The sequence below is a fragment of the Gavia stellata genome, chromosome 1, assembly GCF_030936135.1.
Source record: "Gavia stellata isolate bGavSte3 chromosome 1, bGavSte3.hap2, whole genome shotgun sequence".
NCBI lineage: Eukaryota > Metazoa > Chordata > Aves > Gaviiformes > Gaviidae > Gavia > Gavia stellata.
Window position 1 is genome coordinate 51913166 of NC_082594.1, and position 14439 is coordinate 51927604.

The window sequence follows — 14439 nt, forward strand, 5'->3', positions numbered from 1 at the left end:
TATTATAAAATATATACTCCACTTATAAAGAATTCTTCAGATGAGAAAGGGCTTATGATTTTTATTTAAAGTTATGACAGAACAGTCAGCAAATATTTTGGTGTCATACCACTGACTTACCTTCTTTCTTTTTTTCTTTTTTTTTTTTTTTCATAAATTTTGGATATAGAGACACCAAGGATAAACTTTCATGTGTTTAGTTCATACATTGTCTTGACAAATTTCAAGGGCTACAAAGATGATTAAGGGACTGGAACATCTTTCTTATGAGGAAAGGCTGAGGGACTTGGGTCTTTTTAGTCTGGAGAAGGGAAGACTGGGGGGGGATCTTACTAATGCTTCTAAATACTTAAGGAGTGGGTGCCAGGAGGATGGGGCCAGTCTTTTTTCAGTGGTGCCCAGTGACAGGACAAGAGGTAACGGGCACAAACTTGACCGTAGGAAGTTCCATCTAAATATGAGGAGGAACTTTGTTACTTTGAGGGTCATAGAGCGCTGGAACAAGCTGCCCAGAGAAGATGTAGAGTCTCCTTCTCTGGGGATATTCAAAATTTGCCTGGAGACATTCCTGTACAATCTGCTCTAGGTGAACCTGCTCGGTGGTGGGGGTTGGACTAGATGATCTCCAGAGGTTCCTTCCGACCCCTATCATTCTGTGATTCTGTGATTCTGTGAATTTTGCATCTCAGATGGACAGTACAAGTAAGTTATGAGAGTTCTCTCATTGCTTTGGGTGGAAGGATCTCTGAAGAAAAATGAAGATAAAGGCAGGAGCAAGGTGGTAGACAAGTGGCATGTTCCTGTTTTCAGCTTAAAGCTTAAAGGAAGATTGCACTTGCCTGAAACACAGTCCCTTTTGAAAGCTCCCACAAGCAGGTTCTGCATCTCCCATGACTGAGGATATACTTAAATAGAACTGTTTAGCCTTTAGTAATTTCACAGAATTTTCTTTCCCTTGGAGTTTTGTGTCACTTTCTTAATTTTATGTTGGTGCACATCTTCAAGATTAAGCCTTTTGTTAAGGTATAGCTCTGGGGTGTTTTGCATTTTTTTTATATCTTAAAGCTGAAACTGCTTTGGGTTTCAGTTTTTACTTAGGAGAAGTAATAGTTTTCTGAAGGAAAAGGTTATCTAAACTTTCTAAAACAGAATTTTATGACCAGCTTACCAAATGTTTATTTTCACATGCACCTTCAGTCATATGTCAAAAAGTCTTTAGTATTAAGTGTGTAAAAACCCAAATATGAGCCTTTAAGGTGTAAAAGATTCATGATAATGGGGGGGGAAAAAAAAAAAAAAAAAAAGAAAAACATCCTGAGCCCATGAACTAGAGAAAAGATAATTCCTACATCAGTGTACTTCAAGATGGAGTATTGTTTCATTGGCATATTGTTCCTGAAGCTACTTCTTGTAGATCCATCGTATCTTGCTCTTGTGTTATAGCGTATATGTACGGTTAGAAATGATTTCTACATTGGAGATTTTGCAGTCTAAATAGAAAACTATGAAAGATGGAAGAGGAAAAGAAGAAAACTTTTTTATTTATTTATCACTTGGTGAGTTGAAACTTAGACTAAATGACTGGCAAAGCTTCCACAAAGATGTGTTGATGTCTGGAAATAAACTTTGTCTCCTGAGTGCCAGTTCAGTACTTCTCAACGAGATCATTAAGTATGAAGAATATGAAGGCAATCCAAAGACAGACAAGTTATTTAAAGCTAAGACAAATGGTGTAATGGTGAAATAATTGGGAAGATATATCATAACAGCAATCCTGTTACTGAATCTTCAAAGAAAGCATGTTATACTACTGGAAATACAATTCATTCTTTCACAAGAGAAGGGAAGAGATGATTAGGATCAGAGTAAAGGGTGGGATACCAACCTCTCAGTATAAAAAGTAGTTCAACACTAAAGTTATCTCAGCACCTATAATATTTGGTAAAGTGTTCTTTTAACTGCATAATGAATCTGCCCTAGATTTTTTTTAATTACTATTTTTATTATGCTGATCTAAGCCTATATTATGTCAATCAAGTTCAATGTTGATACAACAGATAACAGTATCTTCTCTTAAAATGTTGAATTGGTGGCATTTAAGTAATATATTTCAGAGAATAATATTATAGGACCAATTTGCATTTTTCCGCACACAATAAATCTTAAAGAGCTAGATTTCATTGTGTTATAACTCTTTGGTCTTTTCATTAAATTAAGATTAAACAATATTGTCGCCTTGTATATAATGAAGAAACAGAGTCATCAGGTATAATAAAGAGTGAAATATTTTTAATGGACCTATAACAATTAAAAGAACTGTACTGCCAGATTCATGACATATTGTGTTATTTTTCAAAGCAAGAAAACACTAGTAACTGCAGAATTGAAAAATGTATCTAATAACTCAGCATTAGAAATAGCACAAATTCTGAACTATTCCATTAAGCCAATAGAAAGAAATAAAAAATAAATCATTTCAGGTACAATAGCAAGGCAAAAACAAATTAACTGGTGTTTTTCAGGAGATCCTAGCTGTGCATACGTTTTTCTTTCTCTGTCTCTGAATAAAATGCATATTATTGTGATGACACTACAGAGATACCACTAGCCCTTATTTCCCTTTCTCTCTCTCACTTCCTATACTCAGCAACTGTGAAAGCAGCTTCAACTCTGAACTGATCCTGAAAAACAAAGGAGCAGGTGCAGGGCACCCTTGTCTGATCACATAGCCTTTCTTTCTCCGAGGTGGGACTGTGAGCAAGAGCAGTCAACTTGCAATATGGCACTTTGTCCCCGAGGAGCAGGAGAGAATTTAGGTCCTGATTCACTGGCCTCTGAAATGACTGGCAGTCATTTCACTGATCTCGGTAGGTGTGGGGCTGAATCTTTTAATTATGGTCCATCAGTCAGAGAGGAAAATGAAAAGGGTAGGATTTTTGTTTTGGCTAGTGGCCAAAGTGGACTGTCAGCAATATAAAAACCTAAGCACCTGCTCTCATAAACTATTTTTCAATGTACTATGCCCTGCCTTGGATTACCACTGTAGGCATCCAATTAAAACCCTCAGTTAAGGGGTTAGAGGCCTTATTTTGGATGGCAGTGTAACACTTTGGTCATAAAATTACAGTGGCATAAACTCCATAGCTAAGGATGCAAGGCTGAAACAGGGTATTAGGGCAGGAACGTTTTTATAGTAGCATGCAAATCTTTAAAAGTGTAAATAGATCAGGTTCTCTTTTCCTGTGGAACTATGCTTCTGTATGCAATTTACATGCCTGAATGTAGATCTCCAGCTACCCTACGGCTCTAACATATGTTTAAATTTATGTTTAGGAAGACTGATCTTTCCAAATCTATGTTTTCTTATCCTAGCTATATTTCCTAATAAGAAATGTGTATCTACCCTGGTGAGCACAAAAGGCAGGCAATCACAAATACTTCAGTAATTTACTTTAAGAATTCAATTTCTTATGATATTTCATATATTCTTCACACAAATTATTTAGAAATAAACTTATAGTTATTCTTGATAAAAATACATTTCTAAGTATGTATGACACTCGCCTTGCCGGAAGAGACATTTCATGCTGTAGTGCCCAATTCAGCCTTGCTAGAAGGAACAGACAAGAGTAACCTAAAGCCATGAAATTCAGCTGAGCACGTTTTGCCCAGACTCATAACCTTCCTTTTGTCTGTAAAATACCAGTACTGGTAAGGCTGTGCTGTCACTGCCCGCTGCCAACATCATTCTGTGCATAGGGAAAATAGTACATATTGCATGCACTGTATATACCTCCCTTTGCTTCTGGCGATCGACCCTTTTTTTTGTCAACTATTTTAATAGATAGCTGTTCTTGTCCCTCAGGGAATCTCTGTCTCATTGAAATGGTCTGCCTGTTTTCTTTCTAAATAGAAAATGTGTCACATATGTCTGAAACACTAAGTGGGATGGCATTTAGTCTTGTTACAGTCTCTTGATGAGAATAACCTTCTCAGAAGGATAAAATGGCAAATGAAGAGGAAATGACATAGCTCTCTTCTCCTAGCACTCATTTGTACATTTTAGTGAATTAGTCAGCCTTTTGACAAATCTTCTTGTGTGTAGATGGAACTGTGAAAGCCATATCTACATCTGTCTATAAATAATAGTAATGCCAGTAGCACATTTTTTTCCTGAATTTTTGGTGATGTTGTCTCTTGTGAGTTAAATATATGCTGCTCACTGTTGGTATTGACATCCTTTTAACTGTTATGGATTTCAGTAACTATTGTTTTCATGAAAGCTTAGTTTCATAATGGATTTTTTCAGCGGTGATCTGATAAATCTTGTCACTTGTATTCATGTGATTTTTATCTGGCATATTTTTTGCTATATCTTTCAGTGCTCTTTTACAAATACTTAAAACTTTCAAATGACAATCATATTCTTTTCCCAGGGAATATAATTTTATAAGATACAGAATAAAAAACTAAACTTCAATTTTATAAACTTTTTTCCAAAAACATTGATCTTTTTCAAAAATTAATTTAGGATCTTATGTTTCTTTCAAAGTTAAAAAAACTTAACTTAGAAGGATTTTTTTTTCCCTAAAAATAACTTCAAATTTACTTCGGATAGTTAAGTGCTTTTAAAACATGTTATCCCTATTTCTTTTTAGTTAATGGATCTTCTACAAAATAATAATGAATGTATATGCAAACTTTTGTCAAAGTCAATCTCTAAGTTAGACATCAATTAAAATTCAGTATAGACTGAATTTTCAAATTTCAAATTTGCATAGTTTTAATAACAGTTGCTTAGAGTGAAATAATGCATAGCCTGAAATATTCTTATGCAAATGGCTCAAAGCATTGCAAGTCACAGACAAAATATTTAAAAAAAAGAAAAAAGATAGGGTGTTTTTTTCTTGAATATCATGCTTAATTATAACTATTTTCTCTATTCTCTCATAGATCTGTTTTGATCATTGGAAAGGTCTCTGAATGCACTTTGGGTGTAAGAAAATGGAATCCATTTCATGAGATAGCTCTTAAAATTTTAGAAATCATTCTGTGGAAGTGGCTGTTTCTCCATTAACAAAGAAAGGCCAGAGAGCAAGTTTTCCTAGACCTTAATCAGAGGGAATCCTGGTTAAAAAGGAAAGTTTACACTTGATTATGTATTCCACATGACTAGCAGCATATACCAAAAGCCAAATTTTTATGTAGCAGATACACTATGTCACAAGGAGGTGTATTTATATATATATACACATTTGTTTACAGGGGAAGGTTTGTGGTTTTATTTAATGTGGCTCAGTGCATAAAGCCAGCATATATACTAGCATGTTCTGCAGTGCAATAGGAGCAAATCTGCAGAGAGAAATGGTTGTTGTCAAAGACCTAGTGTCAATACTGTAGAGGTTTTGAGGGCTTACTTATAATGAGCTCTAATCTTGTCACATGGACTGGACCATATTTCATCTGAACTAAAACTCTAATGCAGACACTTGTAGATCCCACCAGATGACAGCCTCACATCTAGCACTGACCTCCTGGGTGACCTTATCCAAGTCATTTTATAACTTTATGCGTCCTTTTTTTTTCTCTAAAATAAGGGTAACAATACAAGTAGGCGGAGCATTACAAGTATTACAAGAGCTCTGATGGTAATCATAGCTGAAGAGTCAAATGGTAGTATTATCCATATGTAGGAGAAAAAACTGCAAACGAGCTACAAATTTTTCCTCATCTCTAGTTTACTTTTTCAGTGGTAATACAGGTGGAAGTACGTTAGTAATGAATCTGTCAAGTCTAGCATTCGTTGAAAGCTGTTCCATGTGGGAGAAGAATGCCTTAGTAGTTATCCCTACCCTTGCTATTCATTTTTATGAGAATAAGTCAAAGGTTTTCACTGTTTAATAAAGAGAGAAAAAGTAAACAGACAGAAGAAGAGCAGGACTGCGGACTTTATCAGGAGAAGATTCTGCTTGGATCTCTTGACTAGGCAACTGCTTCTTTCCTCTACTTGAGAGAGAAGGATCTTATTCTCTACATAATCTTATTCAAATTAGTGGGAAAACTCATGGCTCTGATCCATGATAATAAGGGTTACAGAATCACAGGTCTTGGAAGATCAGAATCTTTTTTTCTTGAATGTGTTGGTTCCTGTGAGGTGCTGCTCATACATCATGCCAGAAAGAACAAGGAGCAGTAGGATGCCAGTGACCAACTCCCTGCTGATACCGTTTTTTGGTGTCATACAGCCCATCATCAGTGATCTCATGACAATGGCAAGCAGCAAGTAAAGGCCAGGTCCCTTCTATGACCCACAGTTTAAACTAGGTAATAGTCAAGTTAACCACAGCAACCTCTTGTTTTTAGAAAAGAGGTCAGCTATAATTCTGCTTCAGTGTTTGTTTTTTTTGGAGCTGTGCCTGTGCATGCATATGTGATGCCTGCTGCTTTGGTCCTTCTGTAACTCGCTGCAGGGTGGTATGGATAATCTGCATTCAGTTGGTCTGATTAATTTCAAAATCATGGTAACAGCCAGTCATATTTTTGTATCACACTAACAAAACCACTGATTTTCAGATTATTGGCATTCTGCATGTTTATGGGAAATACATAAACCTGACAATTTCCTTTTCCTTTTGTTTGCATAAGCAAACGAGGCAAAATAATCACTTGAGATAAGCTTCAGGAAAATTTTGCATGGAGGAAATGGGCTGAGTACTTTAGAAACATAAGCATTCATCAGAAACCCCTTCCTGGAGATGCAAACTCCAAAATTTTTTTCTGATTTCAAGTGCATCTACAGAAACTGGAGAAACTTTATTGAATTAATAGCATTTTTATGTTAAGTGACAACAGGATCCTTGCAGAATAGTATGCTGTACAGTCAAAGAATGTCAAGGGGTTGACCTTTTTCAAGTCCACAAACAGTTTACAAAATTTACACAAAACCCCCAGAGTTCTTGCCAGGGGTAGCAGAGAATTTGCCTGGTAAGCCTGCTTTGCACACATTAAATTTGAATATTTGGGAAATCCTATTAAAAGCCTTGAGAACATTGAGTTCAAAGCTATTTAACTGTTCACTTACCTCCAGGGGAAAGTTTCTACCCTTATTCACAGAGAAAAAAAAGTAAACAAAAAATAATTAAAAAACTACAGCACAGAATCACTTCATAGCTTTTGCATAGGGCTATTAGCTATGTTTATAGATCTGACGCTTGCCAGTGCAGGTTTCTGACAATGTAAACATTCTGCAAGATGTATCACAATTAATTTGAAATACAGGCTAATTATAGTTGAAAAGAAAATTATTCTCTAATTATCTTTGTAATCTGGTTACAAAATACCTGCATATAGCCTAATCAACCAAAATAATAACAGACATTTTAAAATTTTATGTTTTAACATCTGTCTCTCTATTTGTAAGCAGGCAATGCAAACTATATATATACACACTTTTGCTAATAGATATAGAAACAGTGTAGAATGACCATAAAACATGACTGCAACTGTCAGTTAGTAGTAACAATGTTGTGTTTGCCAGTTACCAACCCAAAAACTATAAACAAAAAAGAAATTCAAATCACTGTGCTCCTACCTCTACCTAGAAGATTATTATATTTCATTTAGTAAAATTAACATCTGTACATAGCTCAACCTAACAAAAGCAAATCTTTGCTTCAACGGTATCAGAAGTCCTTACAGAGGATTTTTTTAAAAAAATTTTTTATAGTTCAATTTCATATGGGATAGACAAAAATTGCCCCACACTTGGTCTCATGATGAAGACATAAGAGATCAAAGTGATTTTTGATCAAAGATTTTTTGGTATTGCAACTAAAAATAAAAACTTGTTTAGAGGTGATTAAAGTAGAGTTCAATGCTCCCTGGTAAGTCCAAAAGATACTATTATACCTGATTTCTCTCCTGAGATATAAAGAACAGAGAAATTAAGCTTAACATCATCAAACAGTTGTGGGCATCTGACTTGAAACTATTTTAATATACTAATAGAACTGTATATGGTCATTTGCAATCATTAATCTTCAGCATTTTCCAGTCCTATGCCTCCAGGCTGACCATACAGCACACAACCATGTATTGATGTCCATTTGAGCATTTGAATTCTGACGAGTCACAAGTTTCTGAAGCAAATCTCCCACTTTGCTACACTTTCTGTGTGTTAGGTCATTTTGCAGCAGTCTCAGGAAACATGAACTGGATCCCTCTTGATTACCCTGAATTGGAAGATGTGCCATAAGAGTGCCACTGCTGTGCTCCGACTGCAGAAGTGTTCAGTCCCTGTGACTGGATTGCATCAACTGTGAAGTAATACTCCTTAACCACACACAGAAATGGCAGTGTGTATACTAAGGTGGGAGGAATAGCTTTTCTATGTTGTACACACTTTGGTTCCTGGAATTTGCTCAATAACAAGCAGGACTACTAGCTCACTTGTCAAAACTGAAATTTGAAAAACATTTTTCTCTTCTTGTAGTTCCTTAACATAATTGCTACTCAAATTCCAAGTTCTTCAATAAGAAAAGTGTTACTTATAAATAATTTCTTCCTTATGAAACTGTGATTTCTTTCTCGAACACTATCTTGTTCTGTGAAGGAATCAAGATCTGGGGGAAAAAAAAAAAAAGAAAAGTTTTGTCTCACTTAGCTTTAGTCATGTAAAAATTGAACACCTACTCCAGTCTAATTGTCTAAAGAGTATCTCATAAAGGCAAATAATTCCACCTGTATACCTTTTTGAAGTGACTATAGAGAGAATCTACACTTCTAGTTTAGACTAGAAGCCTAACTTTTAGGTGGTTGAATTTATAAGAAATAAATTGCAGTCCATGTTATCCTGCTATTAAAGAACTGGTTAGAAAAGCAAAAAGCAAAGAATTAATTATTCATGGTAAGCCTTGATTCTAGTGTTTAAAATTACTGAATTTTTTATTTTGTTACAGAATATATTCTTAATTATGAAAAAATAATACTGTAAAAATTGTTATATAGTATACTAATGTAAACATTTTGCTGCTCAAATACGTACATCAGTTCTTTTTTAAAATTGAATTTTAATAAATGTACCAAAGAAGTTTGCTTGCTTTGGGAGGGATTTTGCTTTTTTCCCCTCTATACTATGAATGTGAAATATTTAGCTCAGCAAACAGTTAACATTTCATCAAAGATGCCAGGATTTTTTATATCCTCACAAAAAACTGTCAAACATAAAAACTTATTAAATAATCTTGATTTCTAGATCTGTAAATGCTGTTGTCAATGCATAAGAGCTGCTTTATAAGAAATTACAAAAAATAGGCAACCAGCTAAATCAAAGTATTTTCCAGCTCCACAGTCTTCATCCCACCTCTTGAAACATGCTTTCAAAAGAAATTGAAAAGTGTTCTGATCTATTTTGTCAGATAGGTTGTCCGACATTCAAAAAACAGAGAAATCCTGTTAACATGGACTACATCTCCAGCCATGCTAAAAGGCACTTTGAAGACATATTAGTAAGTGGACGAGCCGCCATTATGAAAGGGGCACCCCACCAAAGGTGCTTTAGCTTCTCTCTCTCACTTAAAAAAAAAAAAAAAAGGTGATTGGTGCAATTATTGACCACCTAGAGCATTCTTCAGAAGGAAGTATTCTAACATAGTAGACAAGTCTGATGCTTGATGAGAATTGCCATCAGCATGCACAAGGTCAGCAAGTGAAATTAATGTATATATTACTAACTTAATAATAGATTAGTTAAAAAGAAATGTTGTTCCACAAATCTCTTCCAATTTCCAATAAATCACAACAGCTCATTTACATCTTGTAAGAGTATTGCATGGCTTTGACTTGAGATTTAGTTTGTATTTTCAAAAGCAGAAAGAATACTACAGCACATAGCGATGTCGAATTAGATGTAGGCAATGGGATAATTTGCCAAGTAATTTGTCCACACCAACCCATAGGAACTGAAAGTTAAAAGCAAAAAAGAACAATCATTCATTGCTTGTTTATGTGGAAACAAAAGCAGCAATTCTATATGAAATAAATCATTGCAAATCTAGGAAGAAATTAGTATGCTCAGTTAGGAATTCCCTTCTGGCATTTAGCTAGTATGGCTGACTACGCAAACCTGAGCTTTGTCAGCTTACCAGTACCCTTCAGTACCTTTCAGTTAAAGTTGATGCATTCATTGATTACCTAAAAACATTTATTCTCTTTAGTTCTTAGATATTCCACCTATGGATGTCTTTCTGTGAAGTAGCAGTTTTTAAAATCCATTGTGAATTTCTTCCATTTAAAGCAATGTGCTTTACCTAAAAATAATGTCCTTTATCTGGTACCCTAGGATACAACAGATCACCTAATTCAATATTGTACTAACCTTTGCTAAAATAAATATTTCTGCCTTTCCAATCTTAAACTCCTCTTGGCATCTAAAATACATTGTGTTTGTGGCATCTTTTTAGAAAAGTCAGTTTCTGTGGACTGGAACTTGAAGGTTGTGTCAGGAACTGTTCACACTTTGAAGAAAGATACAACTAATTCGGAGACAATAAAGATAAAACTTTTAGGATGATTTCTTGAACTTTTTTTCTATAGCCACATCTATATGAGTACACTAAATGCCTGGTAGTAAGGCCAGTTGGCATGGCACAGCTGCTGTCTAGGCTAGCAATCTACTCTGTCTTAAAACTCTGTGCTCACATCCCCACTGCAAGCTACCTGGCATGGACCCCAACGTGGAATGTATCCTAAGGGCATTTCTAGGCATCCACCCATATGACTCGGCAGCATGTTATGCAATACACCCCCCCTCTCTGGCACATATTGCATACCTAGAGGATTTAAAGGGGCCCTATGCCCACATTCTCAGGTAAGAAGTTTCTGTTAAATGGTGCCTCAGCCTGTTTATGGCATGCAGGGACACCAGACACTAGATTATGGGTGCTCTCCTCCTTCTCCATCTCCCTCCCATAGTCCCACAGTCCTACATGCCTTGCCAGCAAACACTGAAAACAAGATTAATGCCCACCAGAGCTCTCCAAGGGACTGACTTCTTTGTCTGATCCAATTGTGGTGGAAGCATGGAAAAGTGCCCTTGTGGAAAAGAAAGCCAAGAGCATCCTGGCCTGCACTAAGAAAAGCATTTTCAGCAGGCTGAGGGAGGCATCTCTTCCCCTCCTGGGAGGGAGGGAGGTGATTCTTCCCCCTGGTGAGGCCACAACTGGAGTGCTGGGTCCAGGTCTGGGGTCCCCAGTACAAGAGACACATGGACATCCTAGAGCAGCTCCACTAAGATGATTAAAGGCTTGGAGCAATAGTCAAGTGAGGAGAGGCTGGGAGTGTTCATCCTGGAGAAGACAAGGCTCAGGGGCATCCTATCAAATGTGCATAAACACCTGATGAGGGGCAGTAAAGAAGTTGCAGCCAAGACTCTTCTGACAAGTGACAGGAAAAGGAGGAGCAATGGAAACAAATTGAAATAGATGAAATTGCATTTAAACGTAAGAACCTTTTTACTGTGGGGGTGGTCAAAGAGTAAAATGAGTTGCCCTGAGAAGTTGTGGAGTTTCTGTCCTTTGAAACACAACAGGACAGGACCTTGAGAAACCTGCAGTAGCTGACCCTACTCTAGGCAGAGGCGGATGGACTAAACAATTTGTGGAAGTCCCTTCTCACCTAGAGCGATTCTGTGATTCTGCGATTCCAATCACAGAAATGGCTCTGTAGGGTACTCCCTGGTGTCTTCACCCTGCAACCAGCTCTCCAGAATGATTTCTCTGAGGGATGGCAAGCCTGTGATGGTCCCAAAGGGGAAATCTGAAATCCCCAAACCCAGTTGTTAAGCAACGAGGGACACAGGGCTAACAAGCCAGTACAGCTAGATATAAAAGCAAATATGCTGAGCTGCGCCAGCATGTTGACAGTGACCTCTAACTAAAATGCAAGTCATTTTTACTTTAAAAAAATTAAAAATCTCTTTCTCTGCAGTAATTTCTGAGTGCTTTTTTTCCCTGCTATGTCGTTTTTTTGTTGGTAATATGATAAAACTAGCCAAAGCAAAATTTGCACCCCCAGCACACCCTTGGCCAATATCCCTGCAGGCTAAAGTGATGGTGATCATCAAACATGAGCAGAGCAAACAGAAGCAGCTCACAGATGCAATAGTTTGCAAAGCAGTTTGTCCAGAAGGGCATGTGGAAGGGAGCCAGCAACTACTGAGGACAGCATGGGACTGCTCAACATCTCATGATGTGCCACAGGGCATAATACGCAACCTCCAACAGAAGCAACTACCCCAGCACATTAGCGACTTCCTCTCAGACAAAGCTTGGGCTGCAGGGAGTCCAGGGGTCTCCTGCTGACTCTGAAGCAAGTGAAGATGGTGTCCATGCCTACATACGTGCTCTGGCTGAGAAGGTGTGTCACCTAGTAAAGAAGCCGCAGGAGGAGGTGAGCAGCCTGTGCAGCATCAGGGAAAATTAAAAAGAGGTTGACAGGGTCTTTACAAACACCCTGCAAAGACAAGAGCCCAAGTTCCCAGCTGCACAGAAGGAGGAACAGCCAGCGACTGTGCTTATTCAGGTGGCAAATGGAGACTCCTGCAATGGTGAAAGCTGGGAGCGTGTGACTTCTGGCAGCAGGAGGATGGCTCCTTCTTCACCCAAACCTGCAATTGCAGAATAGGTTTAGTGCTTTGGTATCACACATGGAGGATAAAGCTCTTCCTGGGTAGGCACCACAGTGGGCCAAGCCTGAATTATGCATCTGCCTCAGGAGGAAGCACCAGGTGGTAGTTATGGGAGATTCTTGACTGTGGGAAATGGACGTTACCATCTGCCAACCTGACCTGCTGCCTGGGGGTGCATTGCTACTTGCCAGGGTCTTGGATCAGGGATGCTGTGAAGAGACCGCTGACACTGGTCCAATATTTGGACTAAGCCTCCTTGTTGCTCATCTGTGTGGGTGCCAATGATACTTCTGCAGTGACCTCAAGCATATCAGGAGTGACTATTTGGCTCTGGATGCAATGGTCAAGAGCATTGGAGTCCAGTTAGAGCTCTTTGAGGACCGATAACTACTAGGAAGAGATGGACTGTGCCTGACCAAATACAGCAAAAACATCTCTGCCAACAGGTTGGTGAAGCTGGTGAGAAGAGCTTTAAAATGGGAAAAATGAGGGAGGGAGATAAAAACACATAATTAAGTGAGGAAATGGTTGACAAGGGTGAAAAGCAAAGAGTGCATAAAGACAGTTGCAAGAGACTTCAGGAAGAGCAAATTGGTGCAAAAGGGCACCAGTCTCAAATGTACATGCCCAAATGCACACTGCCGAGAAACAAACAGGAGGAACTACAGCAACTCATGCGGTCACATACTATAATGCTGTTGGAATAGCTAAGATATGTTGGAACAGCTCGCATGGCTGGAGTGTTAGAGTGGATGAACACAGGCTCTTCAGGAAAGACAGGCAGGGAAAATGAGGGTCAGGGGGTTGCCCTCTATCTGAAGAAGCAAGTGCAATGTACAGAGTTGTTGTATGGGATGGATGACAGGCAGGTTGAAAGCTTTTTGGTCAGGATCAGACAAGAGACCAATAGGGGTGGTAGCATGGTGGGAGTTTGTTACAGACCACCTAATCAAGATGAGGAGTCATTGTCTAAGGTACCAAGAGAAATTAGAATTTCTTTCACTCAGGCTAGTTTTTTTAGTAATATCTTTCAGCCATGAGGTGAAACAGCAATACCGGTTACTTCCAATTTCAGATATTTCAGCTGCACCTAAACTGAAGCTAATGTATACTCCTCTTCATCCTTCAGCCCTCAGTTCCAGTTCATTCAGAAGGGGAAACCTGTTGTAAGATTTCCAATTCCCAGTCTGCCAAAGTCGTCAGGTTTCTTTCCTGTAGAAATCAGACATGATTCAATTGATGTGTACCTGGGACTGGGAAGTGTCTTAGGACCCACTCTGTATACGCAGCTTTGGTGAACCAACATTTCCTTTCATCACTTAATTTTAGATGTGGTAAAGATCAAGACATTTATATTTAGGGATCTACATACAGCTGCTGGCATGTAAGGCAGGAATCTGACCTCCCATTACCACAGATGGTGGTCTAGTTACAGTGAGTGAAACCTCAGCTAATGAAGTACTCTCACTCAGAGGAATGAGACTCAGTTACCTGTCCCAGAACACAAAAGCCTTCCACACCTGGGATATGCTGTCAGTTTGTGCTCCAGAAGAGCATGCATCTTAAGACCTGTGGCATATATGCCAGCTCAGTGTCGGTATCTCAGGTACTTTAGGATCTGACAATTGACACTAGATGGGTATAGCTGGCAGCTGAATTGAGGCTTAGATTTCCACTAGTTATAATAGAAGCTTTAATATCCATGTATAGACACATAGATTTAGGGATCTTAATTTGGAGTTGATTCTCATCCT